Raw genomic sequence first — 24,141 nt, 5'->3', positions numbered from 1 at the left:
TTCACCTCCATGATGCATCTGTCTCTGCCCGGGCCCCTACCTTTGACAGGAAGAATTGAAGAGAATACCACCTGCGCTCCAAACTCCTTCACCCGTACTCCCAGAGCCCTGTAGTCACTCTTGATCCGCTCAGTGTCACACCGCGCAGTATCATTTGTGCCCACATGGATGAGTAGCATGGGGTAGTGTGAAGAACAAATCATGTCAAACCAATCTGATAGCTTTCTTTGATAGGATAACGAGCTTTGTGGATAAGGGTGAAGCTGTGGATGTGGTATACCTAGACTTTAGTAAGGCATTTAATACGGTCTCGCATGATATTCTTATCGATAAACTAGGCAATTACAATTTAGATGGGGCTACTATAAGGTGGGTGCATAACTGGCTGGATAACCGTACTCAGAGAGTTGTTATTAATGGTTCCCAATCCTGCTGGAAAGGCATAACGAGTGGGGTACCGCAGGGGTCTGTTTTGGGACCGGCTCTGTTCAATATCTTCATCAACGACTTAGATATTGGCATAGAAAGTACGCTTATTAAGTTTGCGGATGATACCAAACTGGGAGGGATTGCAACTGCTTTGGAGGACAGGGTCATAATTCAAAATGATCTGGACAAATTGGAGAAATGGTCTGAGTTAAACAGGATGAAGTTTAACAAAGACAAATGCAAAGTGCTCCACTTAGGAAGAAAAAATCAATTTCACACATACAGAACGGGAAGAGACTGTCTAGGAAGGAGTATGGCAGAAAGGGATCTAGGGGTTATAGTGGACCACAAGCTAAATATAAGTCAACAGTGTGATGCTGTTGCAAAAAAAGCAAACATGATTCTGGGATGTATTAACAGGTGTGTTGTGAGCAAGACACGAGAAGTCATTCTTCCGCTCTACTCTGCTCTGGTTAGGCCTCAGCTGGAGTACTGTGTCCAGTTCTGGGCACCGCATTTTAAAAAAGATGTGGAGAAATTGGAAAGGGTCCAGAGAAGAGCAACAAGAATGATTAAAGGTCTTGAGAACATGACCTATGAAGGAAGGCTGAAAGAATTGGGTTTGTTTAGTTTGGAAAAGAGAAGACTGAGAGGGAACATGATAGCAGTTTTCAGGTATTTAAAAGGGTGTCATAAGGAGGAGGGAGAAAACTTGTTCACCTTAGCCTCTAAGGATAGAACAAGAAGCAATGGGTTTAAACTGCAGCAAGGGAGGTCTAGGTTGGACATTAGGAAAAAGTTCCTAACTGTCAGGGTGGTTAAACACTGGAATAAATTGCCTAGGGAGGTTGTGGAATCTCCATCTCTGGAGATATTTAAGAGTAGGTTAGATAAATGTCTATCAGGGATGGTCTAGACAGTATTTGGTCCTGCCATGCGGGCAGGGGACTGGACTCGATGACCTCTTGAGGTCCCTTCCAGTCCTAGAATCTATGAATCTATGAATCTCTGGAATGTTCCAGTATAGTGTATGTTCTGATATCTGGTGTCCAGTACTTTTTAGGTATGTCTCTTTTTGCAGCATCAGCCCTTTCCTTGCCAGCTTCTGTGAGCAGGGCCTGCCTCTGGCTCACAGCTTAACTTTGCTTTATGTTACAAAGTCTTGACCATTACTTTAGTTCAGGCCTTAGGCCTCATACCAGGCCTCTGATACCAAGGTTTATCTCTCAGGGCCTCCTCTTACTACCCCTCCCCTTTTAAAGCCCCACACATTTTTGAAATTATATTTCCTGTTTGCTCAGTCTGGAGAGCACAACTATCAACTGCCCAGTTGACTGTGTCAGCTCCATGCTGCAGACGCGCTCCTGCCTGTAGTACACAGGAGGTGGTGGAGCTCTTGGCTCTGTGGGGAGAAGAGGCTGTGCAGGCACAGCTCTGATCCTGCCGTAGAAATGTCAATATCTATAAGCAGATCGCTCGGAGCAAGGGGGAGAAGGGCTACAAACAGGGCTGGATTTACACCTTACGCGCCCCTAGGCACAGCATCTTCAGAACGCCCTCCCAACTACAGCTGACCTTTGTGTTTTCTGTAAAAAATTAAACGAAAAGAAATATAAACACAGCCTCTCTGGGAAGGCATGAGACCCTCCGCCATGCATAGCACTCCCAGCCCGAGCCAGGGTGCAGCCCACCCCCTGCAGGCAAGGTCCAAGGAGGGGACTGTACCTCTCCCCGGGTGAGCAGTCCTCGGGTGAGCAGTCCTCGAGTGTCTTCCGTCCCTGCTGCAGCCCAGCACGGCAGCCGCGCTCCGGCTCTGCCAGTGCAAGTGAATGGGGCACCCGCCACACTCCTCCCTCTCCCTCTCCAGCATGGGGAGGAGGCAGCGGGCGGCCGAGATTGGGAATGGGCTGGGATGCTCCCAGCACCTTTAGCAGCCGCCCTGACTAGCCATGGCTCACAGCTCCTCCAGGCAGGCTGAATTGGATGCTCAACTCCAGCCCCACACATTGGGCGGCCACCAACCTGCACCAGAAGCTCGCCTGTCTGCTGGAGAGCTCTGTGTATTAACTCTCAACCCACCTTTAACTTTTAGGTGTCCTTAGAAAGCTGGCGACCCTAGGCGTGTGCCTACTGTGCCTAATTGGAAATCCAGCCCTGGCTACAAGACGGATTAGCAGCAGCACCACATGAAAACCAAGGAGCCGCAGCAGGCGTATCTAGGTTGCCAACTTTGTAATATTTAAAAATCGGACACTCCACCAGGAGTGCCGGAACCTCCCTCACCCCACATCTCTCCCAAGGCCCCGCCCCTGCCCCAAAGCCCCTGCCCCTGCCCACCTTTTTCCCCCCAAGACCCCAGCCCCCATTAGTTCATAGAATTATAGAAGATTAGGGTCAGGAGGTCATCTTAGCCAACCAGGTCCCCAACCTGTAGAAGTGCATGGGATTCTGCACTTTTCCTTGTTGAACCTCATCAGATTTATTTTAGCCCAATCCTCCAATTTTTCTAGGCCACTCTGGACCCCATCCCTACTTTCCAGCATATCTACCTCTCCCCCCATCTTAGTGTCATCCATGAACTTGCTGAGGGTGCAATCCATACCATTATCCAGATCATCAATGCAGATGTTGAACAAAACTGGCCCCAGGACAGACCCCTGGGGCACTCCACTTGATACCGGCTGCCAAGTGGACATCGACTCATTGATCACTACCTGTTGAGCCCAACAATCTAGCCAGCTTTCTATCCATCTTATAGTCCATTCATCCAATCCATATTTTGCTGGCAATAATACTGTGGGAGACTGTATGAAAAGCTTTGCTAAAGTCAAGATACATCACATCCACCCCTTCCCCATATCCACAGAGCCAGTTATCTCACCATAGAAGGCAATCAGGTAGGTCAGGCATGACTTGCCCTTAGTGAATCCATGTTGACTGTTCCTGATCATCTTCCTCTCCTCCAAGTGCTTCAAAATGGATTCCTTGAGGACCTGCTGCATGATTTTTCCAGGGACTGAGGTCTGTAGTTCCCCGGATTCTCCTTCTTCCCTTTTTTAAAGATGGGCACTATATTTGCATTTTTCCAATTGACCGGGACCTCCCCCGATCACCATGAGTTTTCAAAGATAATGGCCAATGGCTCTGCAATCACATCAGCCAACTCCCACAGCACCCTCAGATGCATTAGATCCAGACCCATGGACTTGTGCATGTCCAGCTTTTCTAAATTGTCCTTACCCTGTTCTTTCATCACTGAGGGCTGCTCACCTCCTCCCCATATTGTGCTGCCCAGTGCAGCAGTCTGGGAGCTGACCTTGTCTGTGAAGACCGAGGCAAAAAAAGCATTGAGTACTTCAGCTTTTCCCACATCATCTGTTACTAGGTTGCCTCCCCCATTCATTAAGAGTCCCACACTTTCCCTGACCTTCTTGTTGCTAACATACCTGTAGAAACCCTTCTTGTTACCCTTCACATCCCTTGCTAGCTACAACTCCAATTGTGCTTTGGCCTTCCTGATTACACACCTGCATACTCAAGCAATATTTTTATACTCCTCCTCCATCTGTCCAAGTTTCCACTTCTTGTAAGGTTCCTTTTTGTACTGAAGCTCACAGAAGATTTCTCTGTTAAGCCAAGCTGGTTGCCTGCCATATTTGCTACTCTTTCTGCACATCGGGATGGTTTGTTCCTGGACCCTCACTAAGGCTCCTTTAAAATACAGCCAGCTCTCCTGGAGTCCATATTAGCCTCCCATGGGCTCCTGCTCATCAGTTCGCTGAGGGAGTCAAAGTCTGCTTTTCTAAAGTCCAGGGTCTGTATTCTGCTGCTCTCCTTTCTTCCTTTTGTCAGTACTTGAGGCAGAGGAATACAGGGGCCCAGATCTCTCTGGTTAAGCAGAGTGTGGTCCCAAAGGCCAGTATGTTACCTGGCCAAATAGGAGATTGTGGGGATGGGCAAAAGCAGATTCCCCATACCACTAGCTAAAATCCATGTGGTTTTGGAAAGTTTGGAAAGTGTTTTGACTGTGGGGGTACTGGAACACCTCCTAGTCGACCTGCTTCTTGGTAATGATTTTTTCTGTGTAGCTCAGTTTAAAGTATTTGCCTGCAGCAGGAGGGAGCTTTATGCTGGGACCTTCGAGGGAAAGGATAAGGTCTTAGGAACTGCTGGGAGAATGGGAGAGAGTCTCCTTGATTCTTCTGCAGCAGGGGGAAGCCACATGCTTCCAGGTGGGAGGGTGGTTGAGACCAATTCCTGCACTGCAGCTGGAGGCAACACCACATCAGGAAGAGATGGGGGTGTAATGCCTGCCAGGGAGAGAATTGTCCAGGTTGTTAGCTGCCAGCAGGTTGCAGCTGAACCAGAGGCAAACCAGCTCTAGGGAGCATAGAGCAATGTGTCCCAGAGGAGAGCCCAGAGAAAGGGCAGGGAATCTCATAAACCACTGAGGTGGGTGAGGATTCCTGTGACTCTATAACACAGGAAAGCAGGGCTGAGACTAGCTGCCCTCAGGCGCAGGGGCAGGAGAGGTGTTGTCAGTGATTAAGGAAACTGTCCCAGTTGTTAGCTGGCAGTTTTGGAGATGAACAAGAGACAGAACCGTTCCTAGGGAGCACAGAGAAATGTGTCTTAGGAAGGGGCCCAGAGGAGGAAACTGGGGAAGGAATAGTGGGGATACAGGAATGTCTCCTCACTAGTCACTTGGGGCAGGATGCCCAGGACACTAGGAGGATGGCTAGGTCAGCATCTGTGCACCCAGGCACTCAGTCTGTGACCCAGGTTTTGAGAAGGAACTGTGTAACTGACCTCCTGAAGGAGAGCAGTCACACAGCTGACTTCTCAGGGACAGAGAAAGGGGTGGCAAAGGGTACTCAAATCCAAGTCCCAATTTTTCAGGATACTATTTCTGATAAGTTTTTGGAAAGTAACTGTGACTCTTTACATCAAGATGCTGCTCCAATGCCTGTGACAGGAGGGGAGTTGAGACCAGGAAATTGCCAGGTGGTAGTTTGTGAGAACACAAATGACCCAACTGACAGAGAAGGGGGTGTTTTCTCCCAGGCTGGTGAGACACAGAGAGCAATTATGGGAAAGCTGCTGGGAAAAGATGAATCTGATCGAGGGGGAAACACACCTAGCTCAGAGAGCACAGAGCACAGTCCTCTAGGGGGCAGGGAAGGACTCAGTGCTGTGAGGGGGAAATACAGGGTAACCCCAAAAGGGGAGCTGGATTTTCTGCATATGTACAGTCCTGGGGTTGGAAGACCACTCCCCAAAGGGCCTGCCAACATGCAGGGTCCCCCTGAGCGCCTATCTTGCCAGTCCCTGAAGCACCAAAATTCCAGAAACATGATTAAATTAAGAGCCCACACAGAGGGGAACACTGGAGGGAAAGAAAAGCCAGTGACTGATTACATGGGAGACAGTCAAAGGACACCAGGGATAATGAACAAACTAACCTCAAACTACACTATCTGAACAGAGCGTGTGGTATCATAAAGATACTTGTAAACACCCATCTGTGACAAAAAAAATTGGTATTAATGTTAAGTTTTGGGGATAAGAATTTTGACACAGATGTGTCAAACCTTATGATAATGCTACTTTTCAATTAATAGCCGTAAACAGGTTTAAAGCTTATCACTGCAGAGAAACCATAAAAACCTGGTTTGTTGTGTGTGAATGGGGAAACTGAGGCACGTCACCTCATGACCTTAATGGCTGGATGCCAAGAGAACTATAACACAAACTGCCTTCAAGATAGTCAGTGACTAACCCTCTTGCAGTAAACTAAGGTGGGAGGTGTGACGTTCTGTACCTTGAGGGAACACCTTGCACCACCATGTTCATCCTTATAATATGATTGTGTGGTATCCAATGCAAAGTTTGTGATGCCGGGTGTCCTCAGAAGGCTTATGATGCACTGAGCATTGTTGTTATAGTAATGTTATAGGTTGTAATTTCATGTATATAGTTATGAGGCTGAAAATGTGTCCTCATGGCTTAAAATAAGCCCAGGCAAAAACTCCCCAAGAGCAGAAGGGCAGTTTACACCTCATCAGGACATGTATGGGACAAACCAAGCCCAGCCTCACAGGAACAAAGGACACTGGCCTAGGCAGCAACAAAGGATCTGCTGGACTCTGGAGTGAGTCACCCCCCTTCCTTTGGTCAGTTTGGCACTACGATGAAGTAATGTTCCCCTGACTCTGAAGGGGGGACAAAGCCAAGAGGGAAGAAAGGACATGATAAAAGGGAGAGACATTTGCCATGCTCTTCCACCTCCATCTACAGACATCACCATCAAGCGACTGAAGCGCTGATCAAAGGGGAGAGCCTGGCTGTAGGGCAACCAGCCAGCCTGTGGTGAGAAGCATCTAAGTTTGTAAGGGCACTGAAAGTGTTCAGATCAGCTTAGAATGTGTTTTGCTTTTATTTCATTTGACCAAACCTGACTTGTTGTGCTTTGACTTATAATCACTTAAAATCTACATTTGTAGTTAATAAATTTGTTTGTTTATTCTACCTGAAGCAGTGCATTTGGTTTGAAGTGTGTCAGAGACTCTCCTTGGGATAACAAGCCTGGTGCATATCAATTTCTTTGGCCTGGTCTACACTACGGGGTTAGGTCGAATTTAGCCACGTTAGATCGATTTTAAAATGACTGCATCCACACAACCAACCCTGTTCTGTGGACCTAAAGGGCTCTTAAAATCGACATCTGTACTCCTTCTCGAAGAGGGGAGTAGTGCTAAAATTGACTTTGCTGGGTCGAATTTGGAGTAGTGCGGATGCAAATCGACAGGATTGGCCTCCGGGAGCTATCCCAGAGTGCTCCATTGTGACTGCTCTGGACAGCACTTTGAACTCCGATGCACTAGCCAGGTACACAGGAAAAGCCCAGGGAACTTTTGAATTTCATTTCTTGTTTGGTCAGCATGGCGAACTCAACAGCACTGGTGACCATGCAGTCCCCCAAGAATTGTAGCACGTAGAATGTTTCTACACTCCCCCTATCATATCCATCCCTGAGGTTATCTCAGATTAGAAGGCAAAAAAAACGCACTCGCAATGACATGGTTTCCGAGCTCATGCAGTCCTCCCGCACTGATAGGGCACAGCTTAATGCATGGAGGCATTCAGTGGCAGAGGCCAGGAAAGAATTAAGTGAGTGCAAAGAGCAGAGGCAGGACGTGATGCTGAGGCTAATGGGGGAGCAAATGGACATGATGAAGCATCTGTTGGAGCTGCAGGAAAGCCAACAAGTACAGACCCCCGCTGCATCCACTGTATAAACATCTACCTTCCTCCCCATGTTCCATAGCCTCCTCACCCAGACGCCCAAGAAGGTGGGGGGGCTCCGGGCACCCAGCCACTCCACTCCAGAGGATGGCCCAAGCAACAGAAGGCTGTCATTCAAACAGTTTGATTTTTAGTGTGGCTACAATAAGCAATGTGGCCTTGTCCTTCCCGCCTCCCCTACCCCACCCGGGCTACCTTGTCTGTTATCTCATTTTTTTAATTAATAAAGAAAGAATGCATGGTTTCAAAACAACAGTTACTTTATTTCGAAGGAGGGAGAGTGGCTGGCTTATAGGGAATTAAAATCAACAAAGGGAGCAGGTTTGCATCAAGGAGAAACACATACAACTGTCACACCGAAGCCTGGCCAGTCATTAAACTGGTTTTCAAAGCCTCTCTGATACGCAACGCACCTTGCTGTGCTCTTCTAATCTCCCTGGTGTCTGCCTGCTCAAAATCGGACCGCAGGCGATTTGCCTCAACCTCCTACCCCACCATAAACGTCTTCCCTTTACTCTCACAGATATTATGGAGCACACAGCAAGCAGCAATAACAATGGGAATGTTGGTTGTGCTGAGGTCTGACCAACAGCACCAGCGAGTTTTTAAAAGTCCAAATGCACATTCTACCACCTTTCTGCACTTGCTCAGCCTATAGTTGAACTGCTCCTTACTACTGTTGAGGCTTCATGAATGGATCCCCCGAGCAGAAGAGCAGAGTTGCAGCAGAAGCAGTGGATGAGGACGGTTAGCAGTCCTACTGTACCGTCTGCTGCCAGCAGCACCCAGGAGGACCAGAACGGATCCCCTGAGCTCATCATTGGAGAGCAGGAGAGCAGAGTTGCAGGACAGAAGGAGAGCAGAGTTGCAGTGGAAGCGGTGGAACCATACACCATGCCCTGGAGGTTGCTAGGAGCCGGGCAGGGAAGATGTTCCCAGAACCCCTGGCCAAGCTATATGTCCGACGAGGATGGCTAGCAGTCCTACTGCACCGTCTGCTGCGAAGGCAAGGAGCTGCTGCTGTGTAGCAATGCCAGCTGCTGCAGGTGTTTCTGTGTTGAATGCTTGGAGGTCCAGGTAGGGCAAGGTACTTCGGCCAAGACAAAAGAGCAAGAGCCCTGGAACTGTTACATGTGTCAACCACAGAAGTGCTATGGGGTGTTACAGCGCCGACTGGACTGGAATGTACGGCTGCGAAACTTCTTCACCCGCGACAAAGGACAGGAATATGATGCACCTAAAATCCCAGAGTCACTACCCTTGATAACAGAACATCAGTGATTGCTTTGGCTACTTGGATCATAGCAGCACCCACAGTAGGCTTGCCCACAACAACAGTGGTGATGGTGAGCTAAGCGGGCTCCATGCTTGCCGTGTTATGGCGTCTGCATGGGTAACCCAGGAAAAAAGGTGTGAAACGATTGTCTGCCGTTGCTTTCACAGAGGGAGGGGAGACTGACGACATGTACCCAAAACCACCCACTACAATGTTTTTGCCCCATCAGGCATTGGGAAGTTAACCCAGAATTCCAATGGGCAGTGGGGACTGCAGGAACTGTGAAAAAGCTACCCACAATGCACCGCTCCGTAAGTCGATGCTAGACACGGTAGTGAGGATGCACTCCTCCGACTTAATGAACTTAGTGTGGACATATGCAATCGACCATATAAAATTGATTTCTAAAAATTGACTTCTATAAAATCGACCTAATTTTGTAGTGTAGACATATCCTCAGTTAAATTGATGAACTTATATAAGCTCATCGCATCCAGCGGGCATAACTGGACACTGCAAGACGGAGGTTCCTAGGGTTGTGTATGGGACCGGAGATATTGGCTAGTGTTATTCGTTTGCACAATCCAAGAAACAGCTTACATGCCAGAGGCTGTGCGTGAACAGCCCAGGAATAGGGGTTTTCACAGCAGAGCAGGGTAAGGCTGGCTCCCAGAGTTGAGGATTGGAATGACCTAGCAGATCACCGGTCTAGATAACACCAGGGGAACATCACAGAGGGGACTCCAGCTGAGTAGGGGCTGGCATGGGTGATGACCCAGCGCCTCCCTGCTTCCTCCACCTGCAGTAACCAGACTTTGGGTGACCTAGCCTATAGAATCTGACTGGACACGGTCAGGTCCTCTTTTTGAGCAAACTTTTCAGTCAAAACCCAGCCACTTTAGCCATACCAATCTAACAGGTGGGCAATCAGTCACTCTAGTGTGGAGCCGCCTGGGCCGGCTCCAGGCACCAGCAAAGGAAGCAGGTGCCTGGGGCAGCCAATGGAAAGGGGTGGCAGTGCGTCTGTTGTCAGGGCGGCGGGTCCGAAGAGGCGGTGGCAGCACTTCGGTGGCAGCTCAATCGGCCCACTCCAGATCGGCGGCAATTCAGCAGCGGGTCCTCCACTCGCTGTCTTGCTCCTCAGCGGCACTTCGGCGGCAGCTCTATCGTTTGTTTGTTTTTTCCCTGCTGCTTGGGGTGGCAAAAAAGCTGGAGCCGGCACTGGGCGCCACAGACCTGCTGCTTTTACAAAGGGCTGCATGCCATCCTCGGCCAAGGGCCCCGTGGATACTTTGCAAGAGCTGGAGTTACAGACTCAAGGAGTGAACAGTGAGAGGAGGTGTTGGACTAGAAGAGGAGGACAGGTGACCAAGGGATTGACGCAGCAAGCTAGGACCCATTTTTGACTCTAGAGCAGTCGAGATAGTCCCTATAATCCAGCATGGATGAGACTGATGCAGGGGAAGGAACCACTGTTTGCTTTGGCATTGTCACAGGTAAATATAAGGTGGAACAGATTGTTTTTCATAAGTAGTTAACATATTGTAAGAGAGTATTCAAGTTGGAAGTGTCTTGTTAGCACTTCTGCAGTCACAGTACCCACTATGCAGCTGTATGGCTGAGGGAGGCCTTAAAAAAGCATTTTAATAGTCTGGCACATGAATGTGGTATGAACACTTCATGAACCAGCATTCATGCATGTTATTCCCTCTCGCTGTGAATTTTGTAAAACTTGGTGTAAACTATTAAATAGGGGTGGGATACTGGGCCCTGCTATGAATTCTGTACTATTTTGAGTAACTTAAAGACATTCTGAGTTTCCACAAATAGAATTTTATGGTGTGCAAAGAAACAGGGCAACAAAAGAAAAGTGCAAACAAATACACACATTAAAAACAGTGCATCAACATGAACCATACTCTGAAACCCCAAGTTCAAAACAAGAGTGAACAGCAGTTGTCTGAGCCTGTGGTTTCACAAATTGAAGTAAGTGTAGCGCTAGTTCAAAACTCTGACCGGAGCTACCACTGTCGCAGGGACTGGGGGATTGTGAGACAGCTGCTGGAGACTGTCAGAGTTGACACAGGTCATGCAGTGTCTATGCTTGCACTGCATCAACCTAAGTAGGTCAGCCCTGGCTCTGTGTTGCTCAGGGAGGTGATTTTACTGCATCACTGTAACAGGACACTTACATCAGCGCGAGGCAAAATTCTGGTGTATACACATGCACAACTGGGTCAGTGCAAGTCAGTTTAGGCCGACCTAACTGGGCTTACTACATGATTCCCATGAACCATACATGACACAGTGGCTCTGGGTCTTGTTCCCTCCAGTTGCTGATAAACAGAAAGAAAAGCCTGCTACTGCTCACAGAGTTATTCTTGTAGCTCAAGTGACAAAGGCCTGTAGTTAGGAACTCAAGACACCCTTAGTTTCCATCCCCACCAATGAACCTGGGGAGTTTTACAAGGAGCTGTCTGGGGAATGCCGTGGGTGAGGAGGTCTCTGAGGTAGCTTATTATTATAGGCTTTGCTACATCCATGTCTGGTAAGAGCATCTCACAAACATGAGTGAATTTAGCCTGACAACACCCCTGTGAGGTAGGGAAGTATTATTATCCCATTGTGTAGCTGGGGAAACTGAGGCACGGGGGGGGGAGTGACTTGTCCAAGGTCATACAGGAATATCGGTGGCAGAGCTCTTAGATTTCTAGAGTTTCAGTCCAGTGCCTTAACATGGCCACCTTTCCCTCTGGCTTACCCCGAAGCTAAGTCTCAGGCCAGTGAAACTGGGACCAGGAATTTGAAGACTGCTTTGGAATGAATGGAGAGCTCAGGCGGGATGTGTTTGCCTTGGCTGTAGCTGATAATAAGGTTAGGTTTCTGGCTTTCAAAACCCTACCTTGATCTCGCTGTGTCCACAATCAAGGGTTAAGGTGGTAGAGTTTCTTGTTTACATGTTAAAAGGCCTCTCTTCCCCAGGGGCTGTTGCTGGAGTCCCCTAAGAGGTTCAGAAAAAACCCAAGCCCCAATAAGAGTGACCAGATTTTCTTTGTGATTCCAAATGATCATGAAGTCATCCTGATATAAAATATGATTTCTAAGACAGGGCTTACCCTACACTGATCTCTGGGTGATCCTACATGGGTTTGAACTGGGGCTGGTTTCTCTGGAAGTTTAACATCGGTGGGAGGAAGTAATGAAAGTCTCATTAGTAAAGGGCTCTTAGAGGCATATGTTTGTCTGTGTCTGGCAGCTGAAACGCCCCTCCAACAACTACAACAGGTGTCAACTGTTCTACCGCAGAGAGAAATCTTGTGGTCTTTGAAGTTGTTGACATTTTGTTGCTCAAAGGTGTAATTTTTGAGCTACCATTGTTGACTGGGTTTTCTTCTTCCTCATTATGGCTTGTGGGCATCCCCCTAGTCTCCATTATATCTCTGGGCATTCATTCAGTTCCCAATTAAATCTATGGGCAACTCGGTTCTTCTCTTGCCGTTAAAGAAGTAGGTCGGGGTGGCCAACCTGTGGCTCTGGAGCCACAAGCGGCTCTTCAGAAGTTAATATGCGTCTCCTTGTATAGGCACCAACTCCGGGGCTGGAGCTACAGGCGCCAACTTTCCACTGCTTAACCTCTGGCTCTGCCACACGCCCTGCCTGCACTCCACCCCTTCCTGCCCCTTCCCATGAGCCTGCCATGCTCACGCTCTTCCCCCTCCCCCCCCCCGAGCTTCCTGCACGCCACAAAACAGCTGATTGGAGGTGTGGGGAAGGAGGGGGAGGCGCTGATCAGCAGGGCTGCCGGTAGGTGGGAGGCGCTGGGGGCTGATGGGGAGGCTGCTGATGTATTACTGTGGCTCTTTGGCAGTGTACATTGGTAAATTCTGGCTCCTTCTCAGGCTCAGGTTGGCCACTCCTGAACTAGGTCATTCCTCCAATCTCCAGTGAACTCTAGGAGTATTCTGTCTTCCCATTAAAGTCTATGAACAATCCTCTCTCTCCCCTAAAGTGTTTAGGAATTTGACTCAGAAATGTACCTTTCAAAAACACAATTGTTGACTGGGTTAGAACAAGGAGGGCTGGGATCAAGGGGTTAATGCAGCACTGAGTAGGAGCCAGGACTCCTGGGTTCCATACCTACCTCTGGGAGGGAAGTGGGGCTTAGGCACTAGTTGGCTAGAGCCAGGGGGACTTGGAATCAGGACTCTTGGGTTTTGTTCCTCACTCTGCTATTGACTCATCATGTGACCTCAGATGAATCACATGCCCTGTCTATGCCTCAGTTTCCCTATATATGGCAAATACTTCCAAGAGAGTTGGGAGCAATTTTGCATGACATTAAAAAAAGTTTAATAATTTATGAGAAAAATGTGAAATTCATCAGAGAAACCTTTTGACTAATATTATTCACCTAGCTCTGTTTCTGATGTTTAATCAATGTTTGTAAATGGCTTTGAGGTGCTCAGATGAAAGTGTTACAGACAGTCCACCTTGGGCTGTGAGCCCAATCCCATGGGTTCTCACGTGCTGAATAGGGTCTGGTCAGTATCTGGATAGAAGACTTCCTAGAAAAAACTTGTCAAATGAATAGATGAGGAAAATCTCCCTACTGACTCACCTCACCACAGTACCCCTAGGTCACTCATCTCAATGCCCCTGCACAGAGCTGGAGGGTGTTGTGCTGCTGGGAGTGGTGTGGGTGACTCAGTAGGGGGCTCTTTTAATCTGTCTAGGTCTGTCCGCCTCCCCCCAGCTTCCCCACATACACTGCGGGCGGGGGGGGGGGGGGGGGAGATATCTTTTTCCATCCAACACTGAGTTCCATAGGCTTGATGCAGCTGCTGTGACTGTTCTGTCTCCTGTGCATACAACTCTTTCCCTGTTTGTGAACAGCTTTATTTGTCCAGAAACCTGTATTAGTGAGCAGATGAGCTGCTGCATATTGGATCCTCTCAGTACTGTCCCCAGTGCCTCAGCCTAGCAGTGGCACGCCACACGCTGTATTTCAGACATGGCTCTGCGACATGCTGTGGGTGACATGACGAACTTCACCACTGTAACTTGCTGTCCCCACTCCTCCAGAAGCAACCAAAACCTGGCTCTGTCGCCCCCTGAGATGGGGGCCAAGTGGTTGAGTGGAGGAGATGGAGTGGGTGGCAGAGAGATGAAATCTCAGCTATGTCTGGGGGCTCAGTGGGTTTCCGTTCTGTTGGCTGAGGCTGAGATTCAGAGAAAGAGACCAACAAGAGTGTGGGTGGGAAACCACAAAAGCCCCCCCCCCCCCAAGGGAAATTGCTGAAATTCAGCAGCAGCAGAGATGCTTATCTACCTTAGCATCCTGAGGGCATTGATACATCCAATGTACCCCTCTTCTCCTTGCTCACCCCTAATCCCAGCCGTGCCCCCTAGAGATTTACGTCCCCTCCCGCTCAGGATCCTCTTCTGCCTGCTCACCCCTAATCCCAAACTTTTAGGCATAGTGACCAAAAATAATTTCCATCTGACAGCTGTTCAGTACCTATGTGAAATGGGTTTGTGGTTTCTCAGCCCAGTTCCCAGGCCCGGCTCCAGCATTTCTGCCTCCCCAAGCAAAAAAAAAAAAAAAAGCCGCAATCGCGATCGGCGGCGGCAATTGGGGAGAAAACAAAAAAAGCCACGATCGGCAGCAGCAGTTCAGCGGCAGGTCCTTCGCTCCTAGGGGGAGTGAGGGACCTGCTGCCCCCAAATTGCCGCAGGTGCCGCCCCTCTCCCTTGGCCGCCCCAAGCACCTGCTTGTTAAGCTGGTGCCTGGAGCCGGCCATGCCAGTTCCTAGTTGATAGGACAGGAACTGTGCCTACCAACAGAATGGGCAGTAATTGGTTTCCTCTTTAGCAGCATCACAAGTGAAGCTAAGGAGGCTAAGATTTTGTCAAAGGTATTTTTAGTAAAAGTCGCGGGCAGAATATGGGCAATGAACAATAAATCATGGAACCCAATCCCCACTGCCCAGGGCTGAAGCCCGAGCCCCACCGGATGGGGCTGACAGCTCGATCCCCGCTGCATGGAGCTGAAGTCACAGAGGCCACATAAAGTCACAGAATCTGTGACCTCTGTGACCAACTTGTAGCCTTATGAATGGGCCATGGAGTGTCCTCAGCCCCTAGGGTTTCCTGTGTCTATGTGGGGGCACATTGGTAGGGGACAGTTCATGGGGGAATTGTTGCAGAAAGCTTGCCCTGCCGCTGCCCAGGCTGTACTCACTCTTCGGGGGGGGGGGGGGGGCGGGGGAGGAGGACACAGGGTTTGTATAGATCAGGAACAGTGGTTGTGATTATTAACCCCGACTTAACCTTGACATATTCCAAATCTACAAACCCACAGAGAATCCTCTGGGTCTGCTGCCACACAACCCCATAAACGCACACGCACATCCTGAAACCATGCAGGTTTCCACTCTCTGACCTTTCAAAGCCCCTGCCCAGTTATGGCATCCTATACATGCGTGTACAGCCAGCAGGCCCTCGCAGCTTTGCATCGTCACTTCCGCATAAGACAAGCACTGTATTAAATAACCCCCTTCTATAGTCAACATTTCCCTCGATACCAAGAATTGTTTTGAAATGCTTAATGGAATCACCATTCGAATAAGAAGGAAGTGCATGGACCCTGAGAAGAACCTGAACCGTCATCAAGCCCTTGTTGGAACTGTTCTATGAGAGGAGGAGACAGAAAGGCCAACATCTGAGCAGCTTTCTGAAAATCATCATTTTTCTCTGCTGTGTCAGTTGTTGTTTCTCTTAGATCATGTACACCTGCTGACGAACACAGCACACGGGAGAGGCAGACAGAGAGAAAGAGAGAAAAAGTGGTAAGGAAAATATTTTACTAAATATTGATCATTCTTTCTTTCAATGTAACCAGAACAAGGAAATCTATTTTTTCTACTTTTCTTATTTTTTGGCCCATTGTACTGATAACTTTCTACGTCCCAAAGAGTATGCAGTACTGGCCAGGGACAAGTGCTGCTTTTGCCACTCTTATGGGCTATTTTCTAGGCTGGCAAAAGCATTTAGAACTGAACTGTTGCTGACACCCGTCTTTGCCCAGTTCGCCAAAGGTGAGACATTTATTTTTAGCAAAAAATATTTTCTCCTGAAAAAACTGCCCAGGCTCTGGGGTAGTGGTGCAGGAGCTGCCCAAGATCTCGGCTGGCACAAAGCATGGTGTTACTGCTGCCAGGATCTACAATGGAGTCATTCGTTCATTAGAAGTTTTCTCTTTCCCCTTCTGTTCTTTTCCCTCTGTATTTATACATGTCTTTGCTTTGATTTTCACCCTGTTTTTTCACTGGATCCATCTCTCTTTACTCCATTTATGTTTCTAGAACTTTCTTTTTATATAGCTATTGGTTCATTTTATTTTTCTGGTTTTGTTAAGATAGCTCTCACAGTAGTACAATACCTCTCCCTCTTTCTACTCCTTTTTTCACCCGAGGTTTCTGCTGTTCCTCTGCTCCCTTTTCTGTCTCTCTACCCAATGTAGCATGAATATCTGAGTCTAAACTTTTGACGCGACACTGTCCACATAGATTCAGAATTAGGTTGGATAGGATTGTGGGTCACTAAGAGATGGTCTGAGAAATTTGGTTATGCAAAACGGTAGAAAGAAAGAAACAAAGAAAAACCATATTGGGTCAGAGCAATGGTCCACCTAGATAGGGCTGGCTCCAGGCACCAGCCCACCAAGCATGTGCTTGGGACGGCGCCTGGAGGGGGGCGGCGCGGTGGGGCAGTCTGGCCGCCGGGGAGAGCAGAGCCGCAGCGGGCTCACCGCCCTCCCCCCGGCGCTCCAGCCGGTTGGGGATTGCGGGCCCGCGGCCGGGCTCGGCGCCCTCCCCTGCCGCACTGGGGGGCGGCGGGTGGCTTTTTTGCCTAGGGTGGCAAAAAAAGCCAGAGCCGGCCCTGCACCTAGACCAGTATCCTGTCTCTGATGGTGACTAGTGCCAGATACTTCAGAGGGAATGAACAGAACAGGGAAATCATCAAGTGATCTATCCCCCGTCGTCCACTCTCAGCTTCTGCCAGTTGGAGGGTTAAGGACACCCGGGCATGGGGGAAAAGAAAGAAAGCAAAAGATGAAGACATAGTGAGAGAGGGAGGGAGAGATACACACTCAACCCATATTGACCAAGATGTCTAGTAAAACCCAGATACACTGGGAGGTCCCAAGATGAGCCCTCTACAAGACCCTGACATTGACTTCCCCCTCACTCACAATAGTACACCTGAACTCTTCCATACTGCAGTGGGCAGTTAGGGCAGCATGTGTGTGGTTGGTGGGGAGGGGGGAAGGGGGCAGTGGTTCACCCTGTTACCAGCCACCTGTTGTCATCATCCCCAAACACCCTCCAAGGAGGGGAATTTTATCATCAGACCAAAGTGCAGGACAATGAGATGGCAGCTCCCGGCCAGATGTCTCTGTGTGTGTGTGTTGTATGTCCATTTCATAAATTTTAAGGCCAGAAGGCACCATTGTGATCATCTAGTCTGACCTCCTGTATTACACAGGCCATAGAAGGTCTCAGTGATTCTACAACAAATCCAATAACTTGTGGTTGAGCTAGTACAGGTCTTCTGGAATGACACCCAGTCTTCATTTAAAATGCCTAAGTGGCGGGAAATTTACCACATCCTTTGATAAATTGTTCGACTGTTAAAAAATTGCATTTTATGTCCAGCTTGAATTTTTCTCACTTGAGCTTCCAGCCACTGCGTCTTGTTAAGCCTTTGTCTGCTACAAAGAAGGTAGTTATAGATTGAGTTCAAGTTGCCTCTTTGATAAGCTAAATAGATTGAGCTCCTTATGTCTCTCACTGTAATGCAGATTTTTCAGACCTTGAATAATTTTATGTAGCTCTTCTCTGCACACTCTCCAATTTTTCAACATCCTTTTAGAAATATGGACATGAGCACTGGATGCCATATTTCAGTATTGGTCTCACCATTGCCATATACACAGGTGGAATCACCTCCCTGCTTCTATGGACTATTCCCTTATTTATGCATCCAAAAATCCCATTAGCCCTTTTTGCAACAGCATCACACTGGGAGCTCATGTTCATAAATGCCAAAATCCCAGAAAATGTCAAATGGAAACCGCCTTGTGCACTGGCCACAGCTAGTATTTCTTAGATCTTTTTTAGAACATCAATCTCTTTATTACTGCAGGTATCATAGCTGTCTGTCTAATAATCCATCTGTCTCTACCATGCACTCATCACTGTGGGAATGGATGGCTGGGTCTGTCATTGGAGAGTACTTCACAAGGGCAATATCCGATTACTTACTCTGGCTTCAAATATCTTCAGCTCAGTATTCATAGTTTGCAAGTGGGCAGGAATGTAAACTGGGGCTGGGGGATTATTTAGGGATCCAAGAAAGGATAACATTCAGGAGAAAGGACTGAGTCTGAGCGAAGAGCAAGTCACACAGGAGCTGTCCCCAGGCTGAAGAGTTTGTGAACCTGGGGAGCCATGTCCCCAAAGGAAGGGCCTAGACTCCAATACTCAGGACATTGGGGGTTAGAAGCCCTAGAGAACTGATGGGGGGGGGGGAAGCAGAAGTGGGACAGGCTCTTGGCCCCAAGTGGGGTAAAGAGATGGGATTTGGAGGGGCTTCTCCAGCTCAGATTTCATGGACTTTTTATAACTGCAATTTGATGTATATTTTTTAATTGTTTGGAGGGAATTTGGCACTGACCTGAGGGACTTATTTAGCATCCCTTCTGTGTAACCCCAGCCTTCCAAAGGCAGAGAGAGCTCCCCCTGCCACACATAGATGCACAGCACCCCTCAGCAGTATACCTGACCCTCTCCTGGGGGATCCCACTCTGGCTGAGTGGGAGCTTCAGTCTCCATAGCCCACTCAGTCCTGGCCCTGAGGACATTCAAGTCAGAGCAGCTCTGCGGGGTAACAATTCATCTCAGTGGTGGAGTGGCAATCAGAGGCATCGTGGTAGGAGATCAAAGCAGGGTCAGCACCTGTAGCTTGTGTCTGTGTGAGAACTGGGCCCTGAGGCCCACAGATAATGGGGACATGCTGAAAGTGTTTGAATCCTGTCTCTCTTTGCTCTCTGACTCTGTCGGACTCCTTTGTTCTTGCTCTTCCTCTTACACTGCCCTTACCCATTGATACATTCATACCCATTTGTTGCTTTTATAATGGAAAGAAAGTTTCAAAGCATTTATCGTTTAATAAAACAGCTTCTTCCTGGCCTACTCAGCTTAAAGCCTGGTCTACACGAGGAAATTAGGTCAGTATCAGAAAAATCCATACCCCTGAGTAACGCAGTTAATCTGACCTAACCCCCAGTGTAGACAGCACTAGGTCGATTGGAGAATTCTCCTGTTGACCTAGCTACCGCCTCTCAGGAAGGTGGATTTTCTACACAGGTCAGAGAAGCCCTCCTATTGACATGGGTCATTTTTTCACTGTAGCACTACAGTAGCGCAGGTGCAGCTGTGCTGCTGCAATGTTTTAAGTGTAGACAAGCCCCTACTTTAGCTTTCTAGATCATTTGAGAGAGATAACAAGAGATTAGTCTGACGAAGGAGCTAAACATTCTGAGCCCCAAATTCAAATCAAACTGAAGTGAAGTTTAGAAATGAGAAGTTGTAGGATGCTTTGGATCCTGCTCTGGGACAAAATAGCCAGGAGTGGGGGAAACCCAGTGCTTGGGGAGGGGCTGGGGGTGGAAAGCTTTCTGCAGAGGACTGGCGGCCAGCGCCATCTCTTAAGAAGCAAGCTGCCTCCAGATCAAAAACACAGCCACAAGCAAGAGCGAGAACAAAACAAGGAAACCGCACAGCCTGAAAGAGAGAAAGAGGAACACACACACATACACGCGCACGCACACACACACATACAGATGTCTTGTTTGCACTAGGGACCTTTTCTAATGATTTCCCATTGTTACTAACTCCAGTGCTAGCTGTGCTGGGAACCCTAGACTGACGGGCCACCATCTGCCATTACCATTTGCAGTGCCATGTCATCAGACCTTCCTGAGAGCCAGTTTAAGGGACATGGTGCTGATCTAATCAACAGCTGCTGGAGCAGACAGCTGTCTATACTGGGGCACCTAAGGTTACTATCCCAGCCAAGGCTGGAGAGAGTGAGAAAAGCTCCCAGACCAGAGCTGATGGCAGACATTGTTTGGCATCTGTTGACACTTCCCATGGCCTCTTTTCTCCACTGATTGTTTCTTGGCAGCATTTGACCTGCTCTGTGAGCTATGGAAACTAACACAGACAGATGTTTTGGGGGAGGGGAGGAAAAGGGAACTCAGTGCTGGGGGAGGAAGCAGCTTGGCAGCCTCTAGAGACTAACTCCTGTATCTCCAGAGCGTGTATAGCCCAGGCAGGAGCAGAGTAAACTCCCTCTGACACAAACACAGCACCTGCCCACTGTGCTTCACCCTGCCCTGATGTGCTCCTGAGGGGATTCCAGTCTCCTGGCCTCTTCAGTCCATGGTTTCTCTGCTGAGGCTGCCATCAAGTGGCCAGTTAGACCCAACAGTGCTCATAGAATCATAGGATTGGAAGGGATCTTGAGAGGTCATCTACTCCAGTCCCCTGAACTCATGGCAGGACTCAGTATTATCTAGACCATCCCTGACAGGTGTTTGTCTAACCTGCTCTTAAAAATCTCCAATGATAGAGATTCCACAACCTCCCTAGGCAATTTATTCCCATAACCACGCTTGCTGCAATCTAAGCCCATTGCTTCTTGTCCTATCCTCAGGACAATTTACTTCCCCCCTCCTTGTAACAATATTTTATGTACTTGAAAACTCTTATCATGCCCCCCCCCCCAAGTCTTCTCTTCTCCAGACTAAACAAACCCAGTTTTTTCAATCTTCCTTCATAGGTCATGTTTTCTAGACCTTTAATCATTTTTGTTGCTCTTTGGACTTTCTCCAGTTTGTTCACGTTTCCTGAAATGTGGTGCCCAGAACTGGACATAATACTCCAGCTGAGGCCTAATGTTTGCTTGTTTTGCAATAGTGTTATACTGTTGGCTCATATTTAGCTTGTGATCCACTGTAACCCCCAGATTCTTTGCCGCAATACTCCTTCCTAGGCAGTCAGTTCCCATTTTGCATGTGTGCAACTGATTGTTTCTTCCTAAATGGAGTACTTTGCATTTGTCCTTATTGAATTTCATCCTATTTACTTCAGGCCATTTCTCCAGTTTGTCCAGATCATTTTGAATTTTAATCCTATCCTCCAAAGCACTTGCAACCCCTCCGAGCTTGGTATCATCCGCAAACTTTATAAGTGTACTCTCTATGCCTTTATCTAAATCACTGATATTGAACAGAACTGGATCCAGAACCAATGCCTGCGGGACCCCACTCGTTATACCTTTCCAGCATGACTGTGAACCACTGATAACTACTCTCTGGGAATGGTTTCCAACCAGTTATGCCCCCACCTTATAGTAGCTCCATCTAGGTTTGTTTATGAGAAGGTCATGCAAGACAGTATCAAACGTCTTACTAAAGTCAAGATATTTCACATCTACTGCTTCCCCCCACGATAGAATAATGAGGGGTCCTGTCCTATAGGAATGGGCCTGTTACCCACAATTCATTTCATAAATGTCACCCATTCCAATCCAGCCCCTAGCTGAGGTTGACTGGCTGGCTCAGGAGGATCAGGCCTTGTACATGGTGCCTTGTACCTGGTTCCAGTCCAACCCAGGATGACAGTGAATGAAAGTTATTCCCTTGATTGTGACGCCCTTCAACGGGCACATTTGGAATGAGTTTTGGGGGTGAGGTCCTCTCTCTCTCTCTCTAATTCCCAGTGGGACAAGTGCCCTCATGTGAAAAGTCAGCTGAGGAATTGGCACTGAGTAGTTTCCAGCTGGCACAGAGGCAAAGGACTGAATGGGCCACAGCGACTGAACTCCCTACTGCCCATGGGAGGGAGATTCCAGAGGAAGATCAGGAACACTCGATCGGGGGCTGGAAATTCAACCTTAATTGTGTGGGTTGGGGCTGCTGATCCACCCCTTCATCAGTACTGGATATACCACAACTAGACTCTGACTTTATTTCCTGGTGAATCTTAGAGTGAATCATCTGTGCCACTCAGTAGCAAATAAATAATATATAACAAATGGAAGAAAGAGGAATTTGATAGTAATTAATATAAATCAGCAGTTAGGAATTGTAGAAAATTGATAAAGCAAAGGGATGCAAGGCGAACTCTATGACTGACAGAGTTAAGGATAATAAGAAGGAGATTTTCAAAAATATTAGGACAAAAATAATCGTGACAATCATGCTGGTCCGTTACTAGATGGAAATGGTAGAATTATCAATAATAATGCAGAAAAGGCATATGTGTTCAATAAATATTTTTGTTCTATATTTGAGGGAAAACAGATGATATAGTCTCATCCTATGGTGATGATAATACTCTTTCCTTTCCATTACCATCTCTGGAAAATGTTAAATAGAAGTTATTAAAGTTAGACATTTTTAGCTCAGCAGGTCCAGATAATTTGCATCCAGTTAAAAGAGCTGGTGAAGAGCTTGCTGGACCATTAATGTAGATTTTTCCATAAATCTTGGAGCACTGGGGAAGTTCGAGAAGACTGGAAGAAAATCAATGGTGTGCCAATTTTTAAAAAGGGTAAACAGGATGACCCAGATAATAATAGGCCTATCAGCCTTACATAGCTAATATAAGACTCTAATAATTAAGAATTAAAAGAGGTAATGTAATTAATGCACATCAACATATGTTTATGGAAAATAGATCCTATCAAACTAATTTGCTATATTTTTATGAGATTACAAATTTGGGTGATAAAGGTAATAGTGCAGGCATAATATTCTTAGATTTTTGTAAGGCATTTGACTTGGTACCATGTGACATTTTGATTAAAAAAACAGAATGATATAAAATTACATGGCACACATTAAATGGATTTAAAACTGGCTGATAGGTCTCAAAATGTAACTTTAAATGGGGAATCATCACTGAGTAGGTGTGTTACCAGGGGGGTTCTGCCTGGATTGGTTCTTCGCCCGATGCTATTTAATATTTTTATCAATTACCTGGCAGAAAACAAAAAATCATCTCTGATAAAGGTTGCAGATGACATAAAAATTTGGGGAATGGTAAATAATGAAGACGACAGGTCATTGATTCATAGTGGTAAACTGGGTGCAAGCTAACACTAGGCATTTTACTATGGCTAAATGTAAATGTATACATCTTGGAACAAAGAATATAGGCCTCACTTACGCTATCCTGGGAATCAGTGTCTCTGAAAAAGATTTGGTGGATAATCAGCTGAACACACGCTCCCAGTGTGACTCTGACCAAAAGAGCTAATGCCATCCTGGGATGTGTAAACAGGGGACTCTCAAGTATGAGCAGAGAGGTCATTTTATCTCTACATTCGGCATTCATGTGACCACTGCTGGAATATTTTGTCCAGTTCTGGTGCCTACAATTCAAAAAGGATGTTAATAAACTGGAGAAGTTCAGAGAAGAGGCATGAGAATGATTTATGGATTAGAAATCATGCCTTGTAGTGATAGATTCAAAAAGCTCAATCTGTTTAATTTAACAAAGAGAAGGTTATGGGGTGATCTGATATCAGTCGATAAGTATGTGCATAGGAAAATATTTAATAATGGGCTTTTCAGTCTAGCAGACAAAAATATAACATGATTCAGGGGTTGGAAGTTGAAGCTAGACAAATTCAGACAGGAAATAAAGCATAAATTGTATCAGTAAGGGTTACTAACTATTGAAACAGTTTACCAAGAGTTTTCCATCACTGACAATTTTAAATTAAGATTGGGTGTTTTGCTAAAAGCTATGCTCTTGGAATTATTCTGGAGATGTTTTATGGCCTATATTCTACAAGAGATCAGTCTAGATGATCACAGTAGTCCCTTCTGGCCTTGAAATCTGTGAATCTATGAAAAAAATTATGTATGAATGGACAGAGACTGCCAGCTCCTTGTGATTCAGTGCTCCTGTGGCAGCCCTCACTGGAAATACCAATCAAAGCAGGCTGCAAAAGGGAGAGCAAATATTCCCAAGACTGATGAATAACACTGAAGT

The 24,141-nt window shown here is 47.2% G+C and overlaps 1 protein-coding gene across 1 annotated transcript in view; it reads left to right on the top strand.

Moving 5' to 3' along the window:
* Window positions 1-15,630: 15,630 nt before the first annotated feature.
* Window positions 15,631-24,141, top strand: part of CD4 (CD4 molecule) — a 34,495-nt gene continuing 25,984 nt past the window's right edge. Inside the window, exon 1 of the mRNA XM_054041804.1 lies at window positions 15,631-15,858. The gene's annotated coding sequence lies outside the window, so the exon portion shown is untranslated. The remainder of the gene's footprint in view (window positions 15,859-24,141) is intronic.

This window comes from Malaclemys terrapin, chromosome 1 (assembly GCF_027887155.1).
Source record: "Malaclemys terrapin pileata isolate rMalTer1 chromosome 1, rMalTer1.hap1, whole genome shotgun sequence".
In the NCBI taxonomy this organism is placed as follows: domain Eukaryota; kingdom Metazoa; phylum Chordata; order Testudines; family Emydidae; genus Malaclemys; species Malaclemys terrapin.
This window is presented reverse-complemented; position numbering and strand designations above follow the sequence as displayed.